The sequence below is a fragment of the Anabrus simplex genome, chromosome 9 (genome assembly GCF_040414725.1).
Source record: "Anabrus simplex isolate iqAnaSimp1 chromosome 9, ASM4041472v1, whole genome shotgun sequence".
Lineage (NCBI taxonomy): Eukaryota > Metazoa > Arthropoda > Insecta > Orthoptera > Tettigoniidae > Anabrus > Anabrus simplex.
Window position 1 is genome coordinate 154578809 of NC_090273.1, and position 27069 is coordinate 154605877.

Consider the following 27069-nt stretch of genomic DNA (forward strand, 5'->3'; position numbering starts at 1 on the left):
TAGGGCTAGTAGGCCTCACGTTGATCACGCATATTGTACGTGTTGCCTACAGTAGCCTTATACTGTGTTCTATGAGATAATACTGCCTTGCTATCTTCTTCTTCTTTTGCTACCGCTTTTTCCCACATCTGTCGAGTCGCGGGTGCGAACTGCTTTGCACATATGGATTTGTCCCTGTTTTTACGGCCGGATGCCCTTCCTGACGCCAACCACTATATATGGGATATAATCACTATTGCGTGTTTCTGTGGTGGTTGGTAGTGTGGTACGTTGTCTGAATATGATGAGAAGAGTGTTGGGACGAACACATACACCCAGTTCCCGTGTCAGAAGAATTAATCAGAAGCGATTAAAATCCCCGACCTGGCCGGGAATCGAACCCGGGACCTTTTGAACCGAAGGCCAGTACGCTGACCATTCATCCAACGAGTCGGACACTTCTGCGATGCTATGTTGGTTGCTATACACCTGTGGATAAGCAACCCTTTAGTCAGCGTAGGAAGGCAGTCAGGCTAGGGCCTGTTCTACAGTGTTTCTGTTGAGCGTGAGCCGCGCCTATGTGCAGGCTACTTGTTTATCGTTTGTGTAAAACTTCTTGTCGCGGAGTAGTCTCCTTTAGCTCTTGTGAATTTATTACGCGATTTGCTATTAGCATTTCAATCTCATTATTTTTAATACTGCTGTGGATGCAGCAGGGTACAGTGTGAGATTTTCACGACGAGATCGACTAATGTTAATGGGTCATCCAGTGTGAGGGCTTCCTCTAGCTCTCTGCAAATCAGAACGTCGGGAGGTGCTATGTCCATCAGATAGTACATTATACTGAGATGGATTGCTCTCAAACAGCTTGTTACAGTACGGCCTATTTGTCCACTTAGAGCAATATTAACTTACCATTGAGTACCAGCAACTTGCAGAACATGTCTTTACAGTGGATATTGAATGAGACGGCGTGACAGAGTTTGAATACTTATTTATTTCGGACTAACACTGTTGGACAGATGTTCGCCTCAGCTTTCTTCGATGATGCACCTCAATTTGTCAAGCGGATTGCACAAATTGACCTTTTCTAACATTTATCATTTTATTTATTTAGTTACGTATTTATTTATTCAGTCAATGCAACTATACGGACGTTCATCTAATTAAAGTATTTGCTCATTACTCCTAATATGAATAACTATAAATACAAGAAACAAACATACGAAGTATACACAAGTAACAATAACAAACTGGATACAAAACAAAGTACAGAAATAAATATAATTTAGTTAATCTATTATTTAACAGTAACAATAATATCAAAATGAACACAGTAAAAAGAAGAACATGAACAAAAACGTTAAAAATGGCATCCTTAAGAAAATTAATTACCTGTAATAATTGCCTGAAATATTTCAAGAAGTCATTCTATATGGAGGTGAATTTAAATGTTTGTTTGTACTGACTCTTGGCAAGAAAAATAAATTTACCTGCCGGTTTTCTAGGTGCGTATAATAGAAGTTGACAAGTTAGTTCCATATCTTCTATGTCATTATTAACAAGCGTAGAGGAACATAATCAACTGACATTTTTCTGGTAACATCCGATGGTTGGTTTAGTGATACATACGGGATTTTTAAGAGACACTGACAATTTCCTTTCCACCTCCTCAAACGTTTTGGCTTGAACAGCATTGGTAGTATCATCTCCATAAATAAATGCCTTTGTACCAGGTCTCATCGGCTGGTCATTTTTATAGATGTTTTTCAACCAAGGAGCGAGTACGCAGTCTTGAAGAAGCTTGGTTTTATCACTCGTACAAAGGCTCGTCGTATAGTCCAAGGTGTCGAAGAACGTCTGTTCTGTAGTAAAGACTAGATGAGATATATTTAGACACGGTGCTCATATTTTTAATCAACCGTCTCACGGGCCGCAGTAAGTTCAATAGTATGGGGATTATTCAGGGCATGAAACAGTGGCAGGACATTCTAGATATGGAAACAATGATAACTACGTACCCTATTACAGTCGTCAAAGTTTAGAGGGGAGAAGGGATCTCATTTCACTGCCGATCCTATCATTCTATAGCCAATATCTTCATTTCTTTGAAATACCGTTCCTATTCAATTACTGCTAGTGTGGTGAGGTATTCATAGCGTAGTGTGCTTTACCCCTTAAAACAACGGTTACCCCTCATTCGAGTTCCTGAAATTTCGGATATTAGGCCATCTCTTATTTTATCACAGAGGGCTGGTATATTTTTCACATTTAACTTTCTACACCTTTGAAATAAGAGAGAAGTTGCTCTAAAGTTTTCCAGTCTGAATGTGGACGGTGCATATCTTATCGACCCCCCTCTAGCAAACTAAAGAATGTGCGAGTTGTCAAAAAATTAGAAGAGATGAAAGAAGTTGTGATTACTCATGTCAGATCAATATTTAGATTTAATGATTTGTTTTATGCGTTAGGACGATCTGCAGATGTGAGACGTAGATTATATAAAAATAATACAATCTAAACCGAAACTTTAGAAGTACAGGTTCCCTAGTTCGTCACTTTCGCTGGATTGCCACAGTGGCGACGATATTATGTCCCCCACGCGGTGGGGGCGGTAGATTAACACCCACGGTATCCCCTGCCTGTCGTAAGAGGTGACAAAAAGGTGCCTCAGGGGTTCTTAACTTAGAAGCGTGCGTTGGCGAGCACGTGGCCTCTAGCTGAGTCCTGGGACTGAATCCACTTACTTGTGCCAGGCTCCTCACTTTCATCTATCTTACCCGACCTCCCTTGGTCAACTCTTGTTCTCTTCCGACCTGGATAGCATTAGAGCATTCGAAACTTATGGATAATTTCATTTTCACGACCTTCATGGATATTGCCTTTCTTTTGCCGATACCTTCATTTTTCGAAGTGTCGGATCCCTTGAATTTTTTCTCTGATTAGTGTTAATAGAGGGCGGTCACCTAGTTGAACTTCTTCTTAAAACAATAATCACCACCACTACTACCACATAGTGCGTTATGGAGAGTTTGAATTTTGAGCGTATTTAGTATTTTGAACTTAGCATTTACAAAATGAATTTCTATAGAAATTTCAAGAAATGTTTTCCTATTACGTTTCAACACATTTTTTACTTTGGATTATCAAAAATAAATGTTTCTGAACGCTTGTTAAGAAGTCTAATTTGATAAAATTTGTGACCAATTTCTGTATTTTATATACTTAGAATTTACAAGCGGAAATGATTTGAGGAGGGTGTTAGGAAATAAGTTAGGTAAAGCTATCACCAAATTTAATATTTTGATACTTTAGATGAGTTTTTATTAGGTAATGTTTGTTTAAATTTGGACAAAGTTTAGCTGCGTTGAAAGAATTTCAATGTAATTCGTGGCAACATAGTACTTTTTTCTTAGCAGTTTCAAAAGGAGGGCTGTTATCAAGAAATACTTTTCATTACGGATTTTTGAGGGTTGAATGGGGAGTGGAAGAGGGACGTGTTTTGGCAGTGGGAAACGAGACACGCAACGAAATCGTTAAAGACCCGCAGACATGATCAAGATATGAACATTAGCGTGAGAGTACAAAATTGCTTTATTAAAAGTAGGTTTAGGCTGAAGGGCGCGCAGCAGATATGCCGTAGAATAGTGTACTATGTTACATTACAGGTAGCTTAGTGGTGATAATATCGGGGTGAAACAGTTTAATCCCCTGTCTGTCGATAATCTGTGTTCGACCTAAGTCACCACTATTAATTAATTCTGGGTGCGGGTAATTGATTGCACGTATCTGCCATCAATAAGCCTGTCTGCCACCCAGACGAGACCTCCGCGCGCCATCGCTCACCGTGGCAGCTCGATCATGTCTCGATACTTTTCAACATTGATCAATCCCTGATACACTCTTTTGCATAGTATATTTTTCCTTTATTTTTCTAGTGATCCATTTTTCTTACAAATAAAAAGAAAAGAATCACTAGTATTAGTCGTTACACAGGTTATCAATAATAATAATAATAATAATAATAATAATAATAATAATAATAATAATAATAATAATAATAATAATAATAATAATAATAATAATTGTTACTGTGTTTGCGTCGAACAGAGAGGTGAAAGAAGGTGTAGGCATGAAAGGGTCTATATACAACAGTCAAACGATTAATTTCAAACTTTAAATATCAAGGTTATATTTCTTTTAACACAACAACTCGTTTGGCGACAGAACAGAGCTTGTTAGCTTAGATACAAATTGGAAGAAAACCAAAAGTTCAACAAATAGTCACTTAACAATGTTAGTCGAGCTCTAGCGTTCCATTCACATATAAGTTAAGAAGACAAATCTCCCAATTTCTGTTACTGGATATTCAAAATACACTATTTTCAAGAGCACCTTTTGCTCCAAATATTACAAGTTACGACCTTCCAGAGGCACCATTCCATGTCTACATACACATCTGCTATATTAATAGGTAGATCTTTGGTCTAGAATTTTACCTAGGAAACAGCGTTCCAAACCTTTATAACCTTTAACTTTTACATTTGTGACCAGAGCATCCTTGCTTGCCTTTTAAGTTTACATGGAAGAAAGAATACAGGGGCATCGAGTACCCATTCTACCGGGCTTTTGTGGAAAACAACAGGTTCAATTACTGGCCCAGAAATCAGAAACGTATGGAGGCGGAAACATGCGCTCCTTGGGCTTGTGGCCCGACGATACAGAGGCTAATCCCAAACTACTGAGGTGGCTAGATGGACAAGTTAAATTGCAAACTACAATAGCGAAAACAGTTACAAAATCGTAGTCACCTCAAGATTACATTGAAGGGAAATTCGAGAGGGTAACGCACTCTCTATCCCCGGTTTTTAGTTACGTGCTATAGACTTTTCCAACTTTTACACGAGAAGAAAGAAACAATTTACGTTTTCGGAATGTTAAGTTACATTATTAAATATTGGAAACCTTCCCCTCGAGTTAGTTTGCAAGAACTCTAACTAGGTTATAGAAAACTGGTGGCCACACCCTAAGCTAATGTACTGCTTGCCGACGAGTGGTGCTCCCGCCTCCTCAATAAACGCACGCACTCAGAAAGATTGGCGATCAAAAAGACAAGTTAGTTCGATAAAGCATCAGCTTCTAAACCCGAGAGGAAGTTTCGAGGTGGTTCTTGGCTAAAACCAGACACACCCTCTCTCGTTATTGGTAGATAAAATAGGTATAAGAAAAATATAATTGGCTGAAAAAAAAATACACAACTGATTGGCCAGACTCCAAAACAGGCGGGATGAGTTAGAAGTGTTGCCAACTTTGAAGTATCAAAACAAACAAAAATCGATTCAGTTTAGAAAACCTACAAATACAAAATTTCTTTAAAATTTTAGTCGTTCCACTTTACACCAGTGTGCATGACATCAGTTTTGTAATGGAGATAAGTCCAAATTTCTTGAAGTAGTAGTTGCAAACTTTGTGTATTAGCGCTCTTCAAGGCGCTTCATTTAAATGCACGGGGTTGAGTTGTACCTCCAGGTACAATAATAATAATAATAATAAAACAATAATAACTGTTACCGTGGTTTAGTGGACCAGCAGAGGTGAAAGAAGGTGCCGGGATGAATGGGTCCAACTACAAGGTCAAAGTTAATTTAAAATTTTAACAAAGAATATATTTTCCAAAAAAAAAAAAACGACAAAATTTTAACAACTTTTCACTGGGTGAAATAACAATGATATATCAATTAGAAACAAGACTTAGAAAGATCCAAGATTTCAGAATTTTAACACTCTTGGGCTACAAGCCCTAGTATTACACTTTTGAGCTCCTAGCTCAACTTTTACAGGCGAGCACAAATTGTTCAAAGGGCAGAAAGCCTCTAATCCCTGGAACACTTGCTCCCAACTTCAAATATCAAGCCTCCCAGAGGCACAGTTACCACACTAGAAAAGAGCTGACACGCTCTCAGTTTTCCAAGCCTATTTAAGGCAATACCAGAAACTTACAATTATTTTCCATCAAGGCACAACTTACAAAAAAGAAACGAGGGTATCTTGTACCCAACCTACTGGGCCTTTGCAGGAAAGGGCAGGTTAAGTAAATGGCCCGAAACACAAAATTGAATGGAGGTGTGTACTTGCACTCCTAAATATGCATTTTTAAAACCTAAAAGGCACCAGGCCGATGAAACAGGGGCTATTCTCAAACTATGGGGGTGACTCGTATAAGAATAATTTAATGCATTACGAAAAGGATGGAAACCAGTTACAAAACGTAGTCACCTCAAACAAATATGAAGGGGAGCTCGAGAAGTTAATTCACTCTCCATCCCCGAATTACAGTTACAGATTTTATGAAATTTTCACATTAGCCGGCAGAATTTACATTTTGGAGAAGTTGGTTACATATTAAAGTTTCGGACCTATCCCTCGGGTTAAACTGCGGAGCTAGCAAGAAATAAAGACGTTAAACGACCATTACCTTGCTGGAGAACTGCTGCCTGATGAAAGAGGCAGCTCCCGCCTCCTGCTTCACATACACACACTTAGTTAGATGTTGATCAAATGGCCAAGAGACACGAAAATCCGCAGTTTATAAACCCTCGCGGAAGGTTCGAGACGTTTCATGAATAATCAAGCCACACCCTCTCAATTTTATTGGACCATACAAAATTCACACTCAAAGTCGAAGAAGAAATCCAGTATTGGTCGGAAATTAATTACAAAAATTAGCGATTGGCTGGATTCAAAACTGGCGGAAAGAAAAGGTTAATATTGCCAACCCACAAATGAATGAACGAAATTTAGTACAAAATTTCTTCAAAAAAGTTCTGTCACTTCGCACCAGAGTGCATGATCATAGTTTTTGTAGTGACATCTGTTGTAGAAAGTCTAAACGTCTTTATAAATGGTAACCAAAACACGTTGAAATTCACACAGTCCTGGAGACTTCACAATCACAAAATTAAGGTAGTGACATCTTCTGAGTAAAAGTTTAAGGAGGTCTAGTTCCAAGTTCACTGTTCCTCCAGTAGAGGAGATTTTATTGGCGCAAGTTTTAAATGTGCGGCGTAGAGGTGTACCTACCGGTACAATAATAATAATAATAATAATAATAATAATAATAATAATAATAATAATAATAATAATAATAATAATAATAATAATAATAATTCTATAGTTTCCTGATTCAAAATGATTTTCGTCACTGTACCTAGTTTCTTGGAGTGCCAGAATTTGGATGTTGAGTTGGTCTAATGTGTCTGTTAAGTGCTTCAACTTTCCAATTTTGCGAAGCGTGTTGATGTTTAAAGTGCCAATAAAATGTTTTTCCTTTGGGCGAAGAGATTTGGGAAGCTCCGATACATTCCCGCATGATGTTCTCGGTCCCCCAGAATCCGATGACCGAGGAAACCTAGTATGAATACTAGGGCCTGGGGTAGTAGTATCATTAACTGACGTTGCCATCATGCTAGTAAGTTGAAGATAATGGGGAGATTGATCTTTGTCAATCTCATAGTTACAACTAAGGTATTGAGCCTCAGAGGTTGCCTCAAGATGTTTTCTGGCTGTGCCTGTTTTTGGTCCGCGAGAGGTATTTTATTTCCCTCAAGCCCTCCGGACAAGTCCGGCGAGCCCCCCGATCCGCCACCTGGGACGCGCCCGATAGGGGAACAGTCGAAACCCCCACAAACATAAATTTGCAGAGAAACCAACAAGAAAAAATACAGGCTGGACAGAAACACGCAGAAAGGAACACAGTGAAAAAATGAAGAGATATTGGGAAGAAAAGAAGAAGAAACATTGTGCAAAATAAGTTCAAACGCGCTCCACAGCTGGGCACAACGAATCAAAATAATAATAATAATAATAATAATAATAATAATAATAATAATAATAATAATAATAATAATAATAATAATAATACCGAAATAGAAAAGAAAGGGCGAAAATTTCTGAGGAAAATTCCGGGACACAAGCCAGCAACTGGAAATGAGTTTACCTTCCGTTTGAGATCAAGTCAAGAGATGTATACAAAATGCGAGAACATTTCAACCTCGATAAGAAAAAAGGGGACTGACTTTCTACGGACACCTGAGAAGAATGGGACCGGAACGCCTAGCAAATAAGATCCTCATCTTGCAACAAGCAGAAATGACTCCAGTAGCGTGGCTGAATGAAGTTCATCAGGATCTTAAAAAATGTGGCATTGAGGAGGAAGGGAGATATTACAAACAGAACAGGAGGTGATGGAGCTGTTCGTAGAGAAACCCAGGAGAACAAGTAGGGAGTTCTCGGATGAGGAACGAGAAAAATCTAGGCAGAGAATGAAGGAGTATTGGCGTAAAAAGAAAGAACATCAACAGTCAACGAAGTTGTGTATTCGTAACCCATGGGAGGTTGAAACGATCGTAAATAAATACATAATAATATTAATAATGTATGTCCAGTCTTCATACCTGTTAGAGGCTGTCTCACGGAGGTGATAAAGGCGTGTGGTTCTCTCGGGAAGTGGTGGTTTGGTCTCCACGTCAGGGAGTCCATAAATTTAGAAAGAAGATTTCGATTTCTGGAGAAGTTAATGGTTCTGGGTTCAGCCAGCACACAACAGAAATGAGCGCTGGGTGAATTCCTAGAGGCAAAGGTGGCCGAACTCGCAGATGACGATTCTATCCTCACTTAGTGTGAGGATTATCTTTGCTTGCATTACTCCAGGGGACTTCACGCACTGTTCGGAGATGACTGATTTTTAAGTACAATAAATTTACATACAATAAGCATTTTTATTTATTATTTATTTATTTATTTATTTATTTATTTATTTATTTATTTATTTATTTATTTCTTCAATTTAACAAGGGTGAAGTTAGAGTTCATGGATCCATATCCTCAACTTCACCACGTAAATTGAAGGTAGGGTAGAGGCTTTAATTTAGGACTAGTTTGCACCACGGACTCTCACCTACAGAACTCAGAGATTCAGTTCACAATACCTCAATATTTGCCGGGAAGTTGGTCTAATTGTCTGTGGCTTCTCCATCTTCATCTTTTGTTAAGAAGGAAGAAGTATTATCTAGCGCTCACAATACGTTTTCGTCCTTAATATTTAAAATAATATTTAAAAAGCTTTCTGATGATTGACAATTGTACATCGTAAATACTGTGAATGTCGAGTCTCCGCGGTTTAGGCGGCAGGGCGTCGGCCTCTCACCGCTGGGTTCCATGGTTCAAATCCCGATCAATCCATGAGAGATTTGTGCTGAACAAAGTGGAAGCGCGACAAGTTTTTCTCCGGGTACTCCGGTTTTTCCCGTCACCTTTCATTCCAGCAACACTCTCCCATATCATTTCATTTCATTTTATCTTTCAGTCATCAATCATTGCCCCAGAGGAGTGCGACAGGTTATGGCAGCCGGCTCAATTCGTATCCTCGCCGTATCCTTCATTCATTCCATCCCTGACCCGGTCACTGAGTGGAAACAGGTTGTAGCTTTTCGTTTTCAAATACTGCGAATGCGATATTATTTCAAGATATGAACGGTCCTTATCTCATATTTCGCACTGAGTACACATACATGTATTTCTGTTAACCACAAGTCATGGACATGAGACCTGGTCAGGAATGGAATGAATAAAGCCCCACATCGCGGAGAGGATAGGAATTGTGCCGGCTGCCGAAGCCTGTCGCACTCCTCTGGAGCAATGATAAATAACTGACATGAAATGTAAGGATGTCGGAGAGTGTTGCTGGTATGAAAAGTGACAGGGAAAAACTGAGTACGCGGAGAAAAACCTCTCCCGCCTCCATTTTGACCAACACAAATCTCACATGGAACAGCAGAGAGAGGCCGGCGTGCTGCCGTCTGAGCGACCAAGACCAAAATTTAAATCTTGTATATTTGTATTATTTGTTTATGTCTTACCTAAAATATCCTATCATGTTCCACGCCACAACTTCGATAAGATCATATTCGTTTCCTTGGCTCCATTCGTATATTCACTGTCACCAAATCGCTTTGTTTTAAAAGAAACTTAAATCATAACAATCGAATTATTTGCACGATAAGCAGAACAAAAGTTTCACCGTGACGGTAATATATTCGTATAAAGAACAGGTTAAAGCAGTCCTGTAAACATAATTTTCCACTGGCACAAATTATCCGGAAATTTTACTATAATAATTGTACCGGGCGGTACACCTCCACGCCGCTAGTTCAAATTTTGCGCCAATTGAAACTCCTCTACAGGAGAAAGCCTGAACTTTAAAAAACTGTATTAACTCAAGAGTTTCTCCGAAGGTGGCTCTGTGTGAATTTTGATGTGTTTTTGTTTGTCATTGATCAAGAAGTGTGGACGTTCTCTACCAGATGTCTCTACAAAAAAAAAAATATGATCATGCACTCTGGTGCAAAGGAATGAACCTTCTTGAAGAAATTTTGTATTCAAAAGTTGTTGTCTTTACTAAATTTTTGTTCTTTTATTTTTGGGTTGGCAATATTAATCCTTCCTTCCGCCAGGTTTGAACTTAACCAATCCCGAATGTATTTAATTAATTCTCAGCCAATCATGTATGTCTTCTTCGATATGGATATGTAGCTCTAAGCTATCCAATAAAGTTGAGGGGGTGTGTCTACTCATTCTTGAAAGGTCTCGAATTTTCCACGAGGGTATAAAAACTGCTGATTTTCTTGTCTCCGGGCCACTAGTATAACATCTAACTCAGTGTGTGGATATGTAGCAGGGGGCGGGAAGCGCCCCGTTCTTCAGGCACCAGTTCTTCATCAAGGTAATGGCCTCTTAACATCTTTATCTCTTGCTAGCTCAGCAGTTTAACTCTCGGGGAAGGTTCGAAACCTTTAATATGTAACCTACCACTTTAAAATGTAAATTCCTTTTCAGTCTATGTAAAAACTACAAATCTCTTTTACTGTAAAGCGGGGATAGAGAGTGCTTTACCCTCTCGAGCTCCCCTTCCTCTTGAAATTGAGGTGACTACGTTTTCATAACCGTTTCTACGCTTCCTTAATGTGTTAAGTTTCCTCATACGAGTCACCTCCATAGATTGGGATTAGCCCCTGTACTATCGACCTAGTGCCTCTTAGGTTTTAATAACTTTTGTGTAGGAGTGCATGGATTCGCCTCCATTCAGTTTTGTTTTTTGGGCCATTTAATTAAACCGAAGTTTTGTTTTCTGCATGTGAAAGCCCTGTAGGTTGGGTATTAAATGCCCCTGCTTCTTTGTGTGCCTTGAGGGCAGTTAGTAGTAAGGGTTGTTGTGGCCTTTGATAGGCTTGTAAAAATCGAGAGCAGGTCAGCTCTTTCTGGTATTTTGGAAGGTGCCTCTAGGAGGCCCGACATTATTAAGCGGGAGCAAGAGCTCCATGTAATGAAGGGGTTTTCTGCCCTTTGTTAAATTGTGGGTGTGAGCTGAGAGCTCAGACTTTGGGGCTTGTAGCCCAGAATTTGTAAAGTTGCTGTGTACCTGATTTAACTATTGTTGTTTGTTGTACGCTCAAAATTCTATGTTACCATTGTTAAGTTTTGAAAATATAACCTTGTTGAAATTTTTATTCATCTTTCTAACTTTTGTAGTTGAGACCTATTCCAGCCCGCACCTTCTCTCACCTATAACTACCACGGATATCTCCGTAACAATAATATTTGTTGAAGGAAGGAGAGCTATAAAAATCTAGAATTTATTTAAAATAATAAAGAAGGGAATGGCGTTCCAGTTATACATTATATAAAAAATAACAATATTACCGGCACAAAGTCAATTATGGCCATTCACTCCTGACTCGAATGCTTCTTTTTCCTGTGTGTCAAGCTACCAGCTTTGCACGCAAGTGTTTAAGCATATTTACTATGAAGAATCTGACTACGTGAAAATGTGCTTACAGTTTGAACTTAAAATGAAGCCATTTGAGCCGCTCCTCAAATCTGGCGCCTTTGACCAGGACCTATATAACTAATACCTAATGCGCCACTGTTTATATGGTGTTTCTATTACACTGTCAAAAATATCGATGGCTTTATTTTAAGACCTCGTACGTCGCAATGCTCTTATATACTCCTCGAGACTGGTCACGCCTCCCAGCCACATTCAGAGACTGACGTAAGTGTTCACACAGCTGTGGAGACATTTGCACGTATTGGAAATATTATTGCCTCTTTAAATATATGTTCTATATCTCGATATTTAGTTACAGAACACACACACTTAAAAAAACTGCTTTGTTATAAAAGAAAGATAATATTCTAGTCTTTTTGTGGGTATATATAAATGTTCCCACAACAACTTCAGCCACCATTTGTGTACCTACGCTTTAGTACGTATGTAAATTCCTTTGTTGTGAATAACATTAATCTGTTGGGCTTTGAACCTACTAATTTTCTTCTGACTTCTTCGCTTCTTCCATTCTTGTAAAATAAATTCTTTCAGCTGGTTTTTGCTGATTATGTGATATTTTCTGACTCCTCGTTCGAGTTCATAGCATAGCTGTTCAATGGAATTAAGGTCGGGGAACTGGGGAGGGGTTTTATGAATAATCCAATAACGAACATTATTAGTATGCTTTGGCTCTTTGTCCTGCTGAACGTAGTAATCAGCCTGTACACCCAGTTTTTTGGCACTATGTCGTAAATTGTTTTTCAAAATATCCAAATAAACATACTGATCCATCGTTCCATCTCTAAACACTAGGTCCCCAACACCTGAAGCCGCCATGCACCCCTACACCATAACACCTCCACCACCGTGTTAACTGTAGCCCGGAGGTTGGCTGTTTCGAACTCTGTATTCATTTTCCTCTATGCCGAAATTATTCCATCATGGCGAAATTTTTTAAATTTGTTCTCATTTCAAAAAATTACTTTCGTCCAGAGACCATCATCCTTCATTACGTACTCTTAAGCCAATCCAAATCTCTTCTTTTGATTTACTGGGCTGATAAATGGCTTCCTCCTGCGACTTCGGCCATGATATCCAGCTCAATGAAGAGTTCTACGAATGGTCTTAGGATGTTCCTGTTAACCATGGTGGTATTCCTGAAGTTCTGCTGCAGTTTAGGAAGATGATACTTTCGGAGTCTTTTGCACTGTCCTAATTACCGTCTTCTCTTCTCTCAGAAGAGCTTAGGGGGACGTCTACTTCTCCCTTTATTGATCAATGTTTTTGATGTTTTGTACTTCTTAATGATACTGCACACTGTGTATCTGCTTCGTTTCATGATTTGTGCACTTTCAGCGTATCATTTGCCTTCTTCGTGGAGAGTTACTATTATTTTTCTTTCTTCAATTGTAGTCTCCTTCCTTATTTTCCCCATACCACGTTGAGTCCCCAGCTTCCACTTCTAATATAAACAAGCCTCGTAACTGTGTTCATGCCTCAATGTTCAACTCAGAACTGATGCGTACTACTTTGGTTTGTTGACATCTTTCGTAGGTGTGTGTAGACTTCTGTCCAGGCATACGACCACTGCCCGGCCTTAATTTCCTCATCCCTTCATGTGTGATCAAGATTTTACTGCACGTATTTTAGCGTATGTGTGTTTAACGTATCGTTTCAGTTCATGATGCACCTAAAAACGCACGCAGTTTTCTACTGTGTCTATTTTATACAGACTAATTGGTCAGTGGGACTCTGTGTGAACACTTATCTCCGTCTGTGTATTTATATGTAGTCCATCAGAATAATATTCGTTATGTTAATTTTCCTGTGCTAATATGTAAAGGAAAATTAAACTTAAATATATTATACTTTAGGAGTGCGTAAATTGGCCATGCAAACAACATCCCTACAATATGGTTCCGCTCTCCTACATTGTACTATTGCATTCACCGAGCTGAATACAGCACCATTTCACCAAAATCGCGATCATTTCTCATCAGTTCGATATAAACATGTATATATTACTACACATTGAAGATTCCTTACCATATTAATTATAAGTAAGAGTGAAGGGTACAAACTACAATAGATCAAAGGACGTATAATTATTTCTCCGGAAGAATCAAATCAACAAGCTGTCTACTGAAGCTCCTCCTCCCTACGCCACATATTATTGGTTAAAAAACGAAAAGCGTTTAGAAATATGATCCGCCATTCACATAATGGCTTTCGCTATCAATGAATAATGTATGTAGGCCTGCAATGACAGGGGCAGAGATTTCAACTCTTGATAATAACAAAAGAGATCCGCTGTACGTAATACGTAATTGATTATTTCTGGCTTGTGAGCAGATGGAGAAAAGATGAGAGTTCAGCTTCTGACAATACGAATCGCATCCATCAAACAGACGCGCCATGAGTTTTTTCGTATTCTCGTTCCATCAACCATGCCCTTAATGATGGCCATCTTCGAGTACGAATTTTTCAAGATTAATTTTCAAAAAGTATAGAGCAAGCCAAAACTACTTTCGCCAATATGAATAATGTTACGCATGTCAACTTGGGCTCTTTAAGAATTTGTTTACCGGAAATATACACGTCTCCTTGTTAGGGTTCGAGTTTCTATGGCCTAACTTAAGCCCTAAACTGCCAAAATATATTGCTATAAAGAATGTTATAACCTGAAAATGTCCGCTTCTGTGGCAAAATATTTAGCGTGGTAGCCTTTGCTCCAGTGTGTCCCGAGTTAGATTCCCGGCCGGGTCGGGGATTTTAACATTCATTGGTTACGAGAGGACCAACACCTTTGACAGAAGAAAAATGAGATTTCTGAATTTATTTTTTTAAATTTAAAATTGAAGAACCTTTCTCTTTATAACAGTGCAACATTTTTGTTAATATCTCCAATACTTTTGGAGTTTACTCCGCTCTTGAGGCGCTGAGTCCGAGGGAAAACCAATCCTGGAGGGTAAACAGATTAAGTAAAACTTTTGGAGTTACGACCAAAAACATGAAGCCCTGTGACCCAAGTTTCACGTAACTTTTGTTTTTAAGAACCGTTTACCTGATAACTCTGAAAGTTTTTTTATGAATTAAGATGAAATTTTGCATGCATGTATATATCATAGAGAAGAAGATTTACCAGAATTACTGAGCTAGATTCATTAGTTAAGTCTAAAACAAATACTTTCAGATGAAAATTTATGAAAAACGACTACTTGAAAATAACTTCATGAGAAAATATTTATACTAGATGAACTTCACTGATTCTAGTACATGTTATAGCTATAAAATTAGTAATTGTAATAACAAAAGAATCATTGATAAATACTCATGTGTTTGGAAATTATCAAGGAAAGGGCAAAATAATGGCCATGTTACACGGCTATTTTGAATAATTAATTATGTGTAATAGCATAGGTTTGTATGATTTCTAAATATGCAGGCATATTGCTAAGGAATATTGTGTCTGTCATTCTAAAATTTCCTTTTAGTGTCCATTTTGACTGCTGCGGAGAAATAGACTATGTTTAATATACCCCATTTTTCTATGTTCAAAGATGTAGCCCCCCCCCCCTCGGGAGCTGTGTGTATAATCATTAGGGTGTCATAAATGCGCACGTCACCTGTACGTAGAACGTAAAAGTTTGATTTAGAATATTTACAATATTTTGTTGTTTTCAATTTTACATACCGTACTACGAAAAACGTAAAATTAAGCAATTTTCTCAATTGTACCGAAAGTTGAAGGACTAAACCCGCCAGAAAGGTTTGAAATTGTCAGTCTTGGATGGATCTATCAAACTAAAAACCAAATTTCGAGAATCACTTTCGGCCCTTATGCAGTTCCCGAAAAACAGCCCACAATCAATTGTTTCTTTACACTTATTCTTTTCATACAAACCCTGCCAAATGAACTTATTTACATAATTCTTTCTGTAATGTACTCCTTGGTTTAATACCCTGAGTTTTTTTGGGTTTTTAAAATGTCCACACCAAGAATAGTTATAAGGGCTTAAGTGGAACTCAACATTTACTCACATTAGCGCTCGTAGTGGTGCTTAAGTGAAACAATACATTAATTCACATTAGCGCTCGCGGTGGTAGAAAAAGGCAAACTGCTAATCTAATCCACCGGATAGCGATGATTGTAAGTTTTAGGAATAAATAAAGAACGCATTCTCATATTTCATTACATTTTATTTACCTAAATTCATAGCTCATATCCCTAGGATATTGAGGTGCTTGCCTGAGAGAAAGAACTGTGGATTTTACAACGTTTCAAAGCGAGAAGGTGAACCTTTAATATCCGCTGCAGGGAGCTCAACTGGTGTGTGGATGTTATCATTTTTAATCTGCTACAGGTGCAGTTGTCTGGAATTCTCAGCGGTTAATACGACCTGTATACTATTAGCGGTCGCAGGAAGTTTGTGGTTATGTGTCCGTTCCCATTTATGTTTATGAAGAGAAATTCAATTACGTTCCCGCAAACACTGTGACAAGAGGCGAGGACATCGGAGTTTGTACACAGATACAACATTCATATAGAGATTTTTAACTGCTGTCTCTACCATTGTTCCACGTCCATAGCTTTGCCATTTATTTCCCTGTTGTTATGGGAATGCAGAAATGAAATCCACCACAAATACAAGGATGTATTGAACAATGAAAAACTGTTTCAATTATTTAGATTAGTTCGGTGAGAAAAATGCACGTGCCAGGAGTACACTCTACCCCAGGTAGAAGCTGTACATGGTGTCACGGAGATTAAGGGGAAAAGGACGATCAAAGAATAGGAAAATAGATTGGATTATATTGTAGTTCCTCTGAGGCCGGGGAGACGTAACAATCTTATTTTAGAGAGGCTAAGTTGGTGGTTTAAAATAAATGGAGTCGGTTATAAAATATGCATTGTCTATAATTAATAAATGATATCGTAATAACGCCTTACTAACAACTTCACAGTACCAACTTAAGCCTAGAACTGTGATTAAGCGAACGTTCATGCTACAGACGGGTAATGATTTCATTAATGGGCCCCACATTAAGAATATTCTATGTGTGTCACAAGAGTATAAATCAGATTCCGTAAATAATTACTAAACTATAAAAATTAGTAAACATATAATGATGATCACTATTGGGTGCTTCAGCACGAAGCACATCGGGCAGTAGGCTTCCGCTTGTGAGTCCAATATTCGAAGCAGCGTTCTTTAGATTGCAAGAAATGTACCTTTATTTTCTACGCGTTCAGTGTGTGGAACCAGCATTACAACAGCCTCCCCATGTTAGAAAGGAAATTTTGCAGATGATCTTCGGAGTGTGTGACTTGCAGGCCCCGAGCCATTGAAATTAACTAATGAAGGTTAAAATCACCGACTCGGCCGGAGGAGATGACTGAGGAATGACTGATACGACACATTCGTGATCTGGATCAAATGTAAACGTACATAGATGGGCTGTGAAATGGATGGATTTTGTCCCTTACGCGGAGAGACCAGCGGGACATAGAAGAAAAATTATGCCTGCTTTAAGACTTGAGATAAATCGTCGTTCGGAACGACTGGCGTGGGGGGGGGGGGGAGGAGAGGGAATGGGGTAGGGATAGGGGATGTCCTGTAGCATCACGCGACTCACAGGACGTCACAGCAGTTTGATGATGATGATGATGATGATGATGATGATGTTGATCTACTTTTGAGGTTCCTATCGTTACACAGTGCGAGCGTCAACTGAGTTCCCTGAACCATGCCTTGATGAGTGTATGATGCAACAGCTGCCTAAGCCATATAACTCACCCAGTGATGTCATGGTCCCAATTAGTCTGCGATAAGCTTCCGTACAGCGTAAAGCGTGATTGCTTCTTATACAGCAGTACTTGATCGTGCGTTACATGGCTTCTGAATGAAGTTTAGAAGGGCGTATCATCGTGCGATGTGGATTTTTAAAGCGCGAATCTGAGGGGAGAGTGAGAAGAAAATTCGCGAACGTATTACGGAATTAAGAAAATTCTGAATAAATTCAAAGCTGTTTGGTCAATGAATATAAAACCAGTTAACCCTAGAACTGCTGCAGGTTTTTGTCAAATGTTGCAGTTGTTTTCCTCAATATACACTATGAAATCATCCCTGTAAACTCATATTAATCCCAATAAATCCATATTATACACCAACAGAAAGCTGAAAGATTGATCAATATGAAGATGTCAGAAATAATTTTAAAAATTGTCACGGTTTTTAACTATCGAAATATAAAATTATAATTTTCTTTTAACAAAGGGAATTGTCGAAATATTTTGCTCTAAGAAAATAATTTGTGATATATAATTTATTCCTGAAACATGATATCCTGAAACACACAGGTATGTTATTACATTTTCCCCACACAATTCTTCACTTTTCATTTCAAAAGCTAAGTAAAACACACTTTTTCTCGAAACTGATTTTGAGTTCTTTTCACGAATTTTGAACCTACAGCTTATTTTGGTTTTCTTAGGGCAGTTTCTTTTTTTGTGTTGCGATCAAACTATTTATAACAATATACACAAATATCAACAGTTCACACTCATCCCTACACTGGTTTCTTCAAATATTGACGTACTGCCAATAATAACATAACCTGCACCAATTTGAACATAATTCCGGTTATCGGAATTTTCCATTACTTCCGAGGCACCCCGTACTTTGCTGTCATTTTCATTACTTTCAGGAATAATTTTCTCGTCGGAATTAACACAATAATCGCTGTCACCATCAGTACTGTTGCTAAGATCTTCGGAAATCAAGCGCTCGATTTCAGAATAGTCAACAAAGCGGGCTGCCATCTTGATTCTATGAACATATGAAAATACTTTCACTTCTACAGCTAAATGAACTTCTCCATACTGTTGCTTGTTTTTCAAAGACTTTCAAAAGTGAAGATAAAAGTATCAGTATTTAACTGGTATCTATATTAGTGCCATCTGGCGTCCAGTTATAAATCTGTGGCAGAAGAAAGACACCGTCTGTCAGAAAGACGATCGCACTTGACGAAGCAGTGGACCGTCTTCCAGAAAGACGGTCCGCAGTTCTGGGGTTAAACAACCAATTGTGTAAACTAACGAAGACATTAATTTTATTTGTGAAAGACTTCAGCTATCCACCCAGAAAATCATTAAGGAAATCGTCTCTCAGCAAAATGTTGTTTCATATTGTTCTGCACGGCGGGCGAAAAGAAAACTAAAATTGAAGTCGTACAAACGCACAGAAGAACAAAGTTTAAGCCCGAGATATCTAACCGTAAGAGAACATTGTAATTGGTTTCTTCAGTCGGTCAACACTGGTGATTTAAATCCTAAAAGGACATGATTTTAATTGCAACGGCATGTATGTGTAAGGGAGAGAGACGATTTTCAGGTCGTCCAGAAATTTTTTCTACTTGAGCTCCATGATTTCTTCGAATACAGGAGGGTGTTCCGGTCAAAATAAGAGAAGAACGGCCACGGCAAGCACAGTTACCACAAAGCTGAGTAGGATATAAAAGTAGCTTGCCGTACAGTTACAGAAAATACAAAACAGCAACTAGCTCACACTCTCATAGTGGTGGTGATTATTGTTTTAAGAGGAAGTGCAACTAGCCAACCATCCTCTATATAACACTAATCACCGGGTGAGTTGGTCGTGCGCGTAGAGGCGCGCGGCTGTGAGCTTGCATCCGGGAGATAGTAGGTTCGAATCCCACTATCGGCAGCCCTGAAAATGGTTTTCCGTGGTTTCCCATTTTCACACCAGGCAAATGCTGGGGCTGTACCTTAATTAAGGCCACGGCCGCTTCCTTCCAACTCCTAGGCCTTTCCTATCCCATCGTCGCCATAAGACCTATCTGTGTCGGCGCGACGTAAAGCCTCTAGAAAATAACACTAATGAGAGTGAAAAACTGGACGGGATCCGACGCTTCAAAAAATGAAGGTATCAATCAAAGGAAGACAATGGTCACGAAGGGCATGAAAACGGAAGACTCTCCAGGCCTCGAGTGCTCTAAAACCGTCGGGGTGAGAAAGAGCAAGAGTTGACCAAGGGAGGTCGGATAGGATACGTGAAAGTGAGGAGTCTGGCACAAGTAAGTGGATGCAATTCAATTACTTATCTAAGGGCCCCGTGATCGCCAAACCACGCTCCCAAATTAATAGCCCCTGGGGCACCTTTTAGTCGCTTCTTACCGTGGGTGTTCCCACAGGGGGAAATGCGTGCTAATTGCCATAATTTATATACATATATATACAGAAATCAAGCGATGTACGAGTAAAAAGGACAGGATAGTAGTTGTTATTCTTTAGAATCGGTTTTTGCACTCCCTACGATAAACTAGATTACACATCAAAAGTTTCACGTCCAATATGGAGGTCCACATTTCAAATTTATTGATCGCATTCTCTCTCACTCTCACAAACATAACAAAAACACAATCCCAAGTTTGTTACCGCGCGGGGGTGGAGTATTGACGAGACAGGGCGAGCCGGTGACCGTACGAATGGCCCTCTGGCGCCGCGGCGCTCGCAAGACCTGTGGAATATCACAGGTCTGTCATTTGCAACTCCATGAGACGAACACTTCTATTTCTTGATTTTCTGCAAGTATCGGCGTCTTTGGAATTGCAAAATAGAAGTGAAAACTTTGATATATCTCTCCTTTAGCGGCCCATAAAATGAGCTGTGACGATAATTAGAAATAAGAATTAGAAATCTACTTATTTACATGCAGGTCCAGAAGTCTCTTGGGACCAGTCCACCTGTCGGCCACGGTCGTTAAGGCGTGAAGCTGTCTCGAGTCCTGTCGGCAGGTAGGAGAGGAGGAAGTATACAAATTCTAATTATTACATTGCTTGCCAAGTGCTTGGATTCCGCAGTCTTCCTGTGGAGTGAAAGAATATGTCGCTTTTGATGGTGATTCGTGTATCACTTAGACTCGTTACGCCTTGAGCGGACAGGTAGGGGATACCGTGGGTGAAGATCACACACGCGCACACACAGTCCTCGAGCGACAGGAATTAACCAATAAGGGTTAACATTGCGGACCTGGCCTGTAATTGAAGCCGGGACCTCCAGGGCCAAATGCCAACTTTAGCACCAAACATTAACCGTCAACTTCCACGCATACTCGATTCAACTATGTCGAGAATGTTGCTCATTGCCTGGGGCCAAGACCGACTTCAATCGCTCAGACCTTAACCAACCTATCGAAACTGCCCATAATGGCGGCAACTGGAGTGCTAGCTTTTTTATTAGTGGAATTCGTGTTGTTACCAAATATGTACGGACATTTCAATATTATTAATCGACAATTATTATGGCTTTTAGTGCCGGGATATCCCAGGACGGGTTCGGCTCGCCAGGTGCAGGTCTTTCTATTTGACACCCGTAGGTGACCTGCGCGTCGTGATGAGGATGAAATGATTATGAAGACAACACATACACCCAGCCCCCGTGCCATTGGAATTAACCAATTAAGGTTAAAATCCCCGACCAGGCCGGGAATCGAACCCGGGACCCTCTGAACCGAAGGCCAGTACGCTGACCGTTCAGCCAGCGAGTCGGACTGACAATTATACTTATTTATAACCTTAATAAGTCTGTATAGCCACTTTCAGTGCCTTAAGAATATGTTTCTTTCTTAAAAAGCTTATTTATTCAAATAATTCTTGTGGTGATAATGATAAGGTTATTGACCTCATGTTCTTCTACGAACCTGTTTTCTTTATATATTCAGTTTCATGTGCAGTGTGTTAATGCTCGTAGTTTAATCAGATTGGTGCTATGTATTGCGTACCTGGATGAAAGTCCAATTACAGGAGCACAGCAACACTTCAGTGTTCATATTTCTCAATGACCTAATATTGCGGTAAATTGGTTCAGTGCATTTATAGGGAAAACATCAAACCAGTGTTGTGTGATTAATAATTGTAATATCAAATGTATTGCTAGGGGCGTTATTAAACACGTAAACGGTGTTGATCCAGTTCAGGTGCCACTCAAACTTCCGAAGTTACCTAATTATGCCTATCCTAGCATTTTCCTAAATCAGCCAACGTGCATAATTAGAAAATTAAATCAGTCCAGCAAAAAATCCAAAAAATCGTGACCTAGAGTCACGACTGAGATACGAAGATCATTTTAAACGGGTACAAGAATGATGAAACTGAATAATGATCAGTGTTTTCAACAGAGGTACGTAAACGAAGCCTAATCGTCAACGCCATCAATGCCATCAATTCCGGTGAGTTTTAAGGTAGGTATCATACAAATATCACTGTAACTTCTAAATAATTCAGGTGGATTTTGGAGAGATGTATTTGTATTTCATGTAAGGTTAATAATGTTGTTCGTTGACATCTCTTTATGTTACTTGCTGTCCGGAGTTTAGCGTGTGTGTGTGCGCGCGTCTGTTTAGACCTGATGTTCATTTTCCAAATGAAATGAAAGTTATATTTAAAATATAATTACTTTATAACGTAGCTCCTGGTACATAATTATTCATATTTTGAGTTAATGAGTTGCATTTCATGACGTTCGACTTGTGATGTTTTCTTTAGGTGACTCACAATATTTAATCTTCACCTTAACCTCTCATGTCGACCAACGATGTCCGCCATGTTTTTTCTGGGTTGCGGTCTAGGGCCAAGGCCGACTGCAATCCTCAGACCATAATGCTAGTCTCGATCGTTCCAATACGGCGAGTCGAGTAGGCTGACCTGTTGGTAACGCGGGTTTGTAGTTTTCATTTGCAGTCCATTTAATTTCATGAACTTTGACGATAAATATTAGATTCCTTGTGGAATGTAAGTGTGCGAGTGTATTTGCATGAGCCTGTGGCCATTTAGGATGTGTAATTATACGCGGTAACGTGAGAATGTGTTGGTTTTGATCGTGTTGTGAACGGTTTTAAGTTGAACTTCAGTAATGCCTCTTTTCTTAAGTTCTCTAACGAATAAAACATGAAGAGGGAAATGGTTTAGGAATATACATCGTGACTATGTTGAAGTCAATGACAAGAGTAGTGTGCATTTTGATCCTCTGATTCATGCTGTTACCTAGCAGACTACATCAAATGTCCAAGTAATTTAAAGACATCAGTTGTTAGAGTCAATAGAGTTTTTGCATTCGTGTACCTCAGTGGGTCATTAGTTACTGTACTTTAATGGACATCTCCCCAATAATTTTTAACAGTAAAATCGTACCCTACAACACTTCAGTGACTAACTTAGGAAATATTATGACTGAGACACTAAATTGGACTCAACAGGTGATAAGCACATGTAATGAATTACATGTCCGCCTCTGTGGAGTAGTGGTTAGTGTGATTAGCTGGCACCCCTGGAGGCCCGAGTTCGATTTCCGGCTCTGCCACAAAATTTTGAAAAGTGGTACGAAGGCTGGAACGGGGTCCACTCAGCCTCGGGAGGTCAACTGAGTAGAGGTGGGTTCGATTGTCACCAAGTCCCCCGTTCACCATAGAAAAGGAGGCCGCCTGGGCGGGGTACTGGTCATCCTCCCAAGTTGTATCCCCAATTCAATGTCTCACGTTCCAGGACACTACCCTTGAGGCGGTAGAGGTGGGATCCCTAGCTGAGTCCGAGGGAAAACCAAACCTGGAGGGTGAACAGATTAAGAAAGAAATAAAGTACATAAATCTTTATATCCATTGATATGGTTCTGTAATGTATTCTCGGCTCGATTTAATGTACAACTATTTGACTCTCTGATACTACATATATATGACTCTTGTGATAATGTGTTGACTGATTATTATTATTATTATTATTATTATTATTATTATTATTATTATTATTATTATTATTATTATTATTGTATGTCATTTACAAGCATAATCTGTAAAAATATACAATTAACATACACATTAAAATATAGAGGTCATTAAACTAGAATGTCCAGCTTCGACAACCAGTCCACTGCACTTGGTGTCAAGTCATGTAGAGCCCGTAAACCGTCCTTAAATGCTGACAGTGGACAGCTCTCAACAACATGAAGCAATGTCTGCTTCTCAGCACCAAACTCACACGCAGCACTTTCACTTTTTCATCATATATCAGCACCTGCCGTGGCCTGTTCTGAAAGTTTTGACCACTCATGTCGAGCAAGGTCGAAACCTGACACTTTCTTCGATGGGTCTTTAATCAGAAAGGCGTTTAGTGGGTGGACATTGTTCCCATCGCTGTCTCCATTCTGCTGTTACACTGAATTTTTCATAGGAGTGTACATCAGTCCAGAGTGGATTCCTGGATTTTAACCTCATCACAGGTGGATCTCGTAAGGCATTGCACAAAAGTGAGTTCCTGTGTGCAAAGGTCTTCTTGAGCAACTGTACTTTTGCTGCTTTTCTCCTCAGATCTGGAGGAGCAATGTTTGCTAAAACAGGCAGCCACTGAGTAGGAGTGGACCTCACTGTACCAGTAACAACTCTCATGGTTTCATTGAGCTGTACATCAATCTTGCTCGAATGTACGCTGTTTTCCCACACAGGAGCGCAGTACTCACCAGCCGAGTATGATAGAGAAAGTGAAGCAGTGCGAAGAGTGTTTGCATCTGCACCCCAGTTGCTGCCCGCTAGTTTATGCAGTAGATTTACTCTTGTACTCAGCTTCCTTGACAGATTCGAGCAATGCTGTTTGAACGACAAGGACCGATCCAGTGTGACACCCAGATATTTTGGGAAGAAGTTGTGGGAGACTTCTGTTCCGTTAAAAAGCACATGTAGCTTCCGATTAGCTTCCAAATTATGCAAGTGGAATGCTGTTACTTCCGTTTTACTAGGATTTGGTTGGAGTCTCCATTTGTGAAAATAGTCGCACATGGTAGCTAGGTCCTCTGTAAGTACATCCTCACAGTGTGCCAAATCCGTACTCTGAGTAATTAAAGCTAGATCATCTGCAAACTGTATCTTCTTTGAAGTTGTTCTTGGCAGGTCATGGATGTAACGATTGAATAGAATGGGAGATAAAACTGACCCTTGGGGTAAACCATTATTTAGAGATCTCCACCTGCTTCTTTCACCATTCAGAAATACAGCAAGTCGACGGTTGGATAAGATGTTGTTTAGTAAGCATGCTAGCTTCTGACAAGGGATGACCTGAAGAAACTTGAGCAACAGTCCCTCTCTCCAGACCGTGTCATAGGCTGATGTAAGGTCGACAAAAGCTGCAGCAGTCTTCAGTCTTTTCTGGAATCCTGCTTCAATCTCTGTTGTCAGTGTTAACACCTGATCACAACAACTACGATTATTTCTGAAACCCCCTTGCTCAACTGGGATGACTCTTTCTATTGTGTTGACTGAAATAACCTGCGACGGTAACAAGAAACTGGACCAGAGCCTGAATAGCTGCGCAAAATATTTTTAATCTGCGATATGATGCTCATATATCACCTTATATAAGGAGCTCTCCGGTTCGATGGCTAAATGGTTAGGGTGCTGGCATTTGGTTATGGGGTGCCGGGTTCGATTCCCGGCAGGGTCGGGAATTTTAACCACCATTGGTTAATTTCGCTAGCAAGGCAGCTGGGTGTTTGTGTCGTCTTCATCATGATTTCATCCTCATCACGACGCGCAGGACCCATACGGGCGTCAAATCAAAAGACCTTCACCTGAAGAGCCAAATATATCCTCGGACTTTCCTGAAACCAAACACAATGCGCCATTTCCATTTCCATAAGGAACTGTCGTGGCTTCGAGTACACCAGCATCCTGAACTTCACATGTGATCTCTTTTACACAAAATACTTTCCAATAATGCTCCCAAATATCTCTCTTCACCTTTTTCTTACCTCTTGTTCTATCATGACCACAATACAAGATCTGGCTCCTGTCTTGTCATAGTTGTAAAGCGGACTGCTGTTTACAACCGCTCTTTCATAACCTCTGCGTCGAGGTCATGGAATTCGCCACCTGCGAATATTAGAGGTAATCCCTCTCATCGCAAGTTTAAAGCGGCTTGCCGCGAGAATTTGCAGAGAGAATCCCACTAACCTGCTGGATAACTGTTGCGTGAATGAAGGAATGGATTACTGTAGTTTTTAATTTAACTGTACCTAATTTTGTGTATTTAAAAACGATGTGTTCTATTAATATTATCTACATATTAAAAGAGTTTACTAAAACAGCTTTGGCAAATGCGTCTGTCCGTTCTACTGGAGCGATTTGCTTCTTTTCTGTTTCATTCTCTCCGGAATTACCTGCCAGTGAATCTTGAGACACTGACAGGTCTCTAAGCACAGCTAAGTCTGAATAATCATAAACTCTAAATGATCACTCCTGTAATTGCAGATGAAGGCATACCCTAACCCGAAATACATTCTCTACGATTTCTTTAATACTTTCTGATATATGTTTTTCATCCTTAGTATTTTCACCTGCTTCTGAATATGCTCAACAGATGGCAGAACGTTTCTAATAACTTACATGGTGGTAAGAGAAAACAGTCTACTGTACGTACGTACAGACTGTAAGGTATCAACTTGAGTAGCCTTCTGTATGACCATTAATAAAGCACAAGGACAGCCTTTTGAAAACGTGATTAGTCTACTTATCCGCGCCAGTATTCAGCTACGGCCAATTGTATGTTGCACTATCTCGTGGTGGTGGTGATTTTTGTTTTAAGTGGAAGTACAACTGGGCAACCATCATCTATACCGGTCAGCCACGCCTGACTTTTTATGCAGTTAGGCACCCTACCGAACGTCAGTGGGGTGATGGTCGATTTCACTGCACGACTTTTGCAAAAACTTGTATGCGACAGGTATTTACACAATACATCAAACTGTCATACGCTTATGTAAAATGTACGTGCAAATTATATGCTTTCGATTGGTTATGAAATTATCGCTAAAGGCGATGGAATACATATAGAAAACGTGTATGAGTTTGTGAAGCGGGACGTAGTTTGATTACTATCTGTGAAGCCAGAGAGTATTCACTTTCTCTGATGATACTCTTTCATTCCCTAAAGTAAGCTTTCTGATAAACTACATGCAACAGTGGACTAACCACTGAGGTGTTGACGCATGTTGCGTTGGTAGGTGGGTAGAGTCCCACTACCGACAACTATTTTTATTCACATTTTAAACTTTGAGGATCAAATAAGAAGCCTTCGTGCCACATTCGACCAATAGCATGCATACTGAATGTGTAGTGACCTGACACTTGGTGTACTCTAGCAGT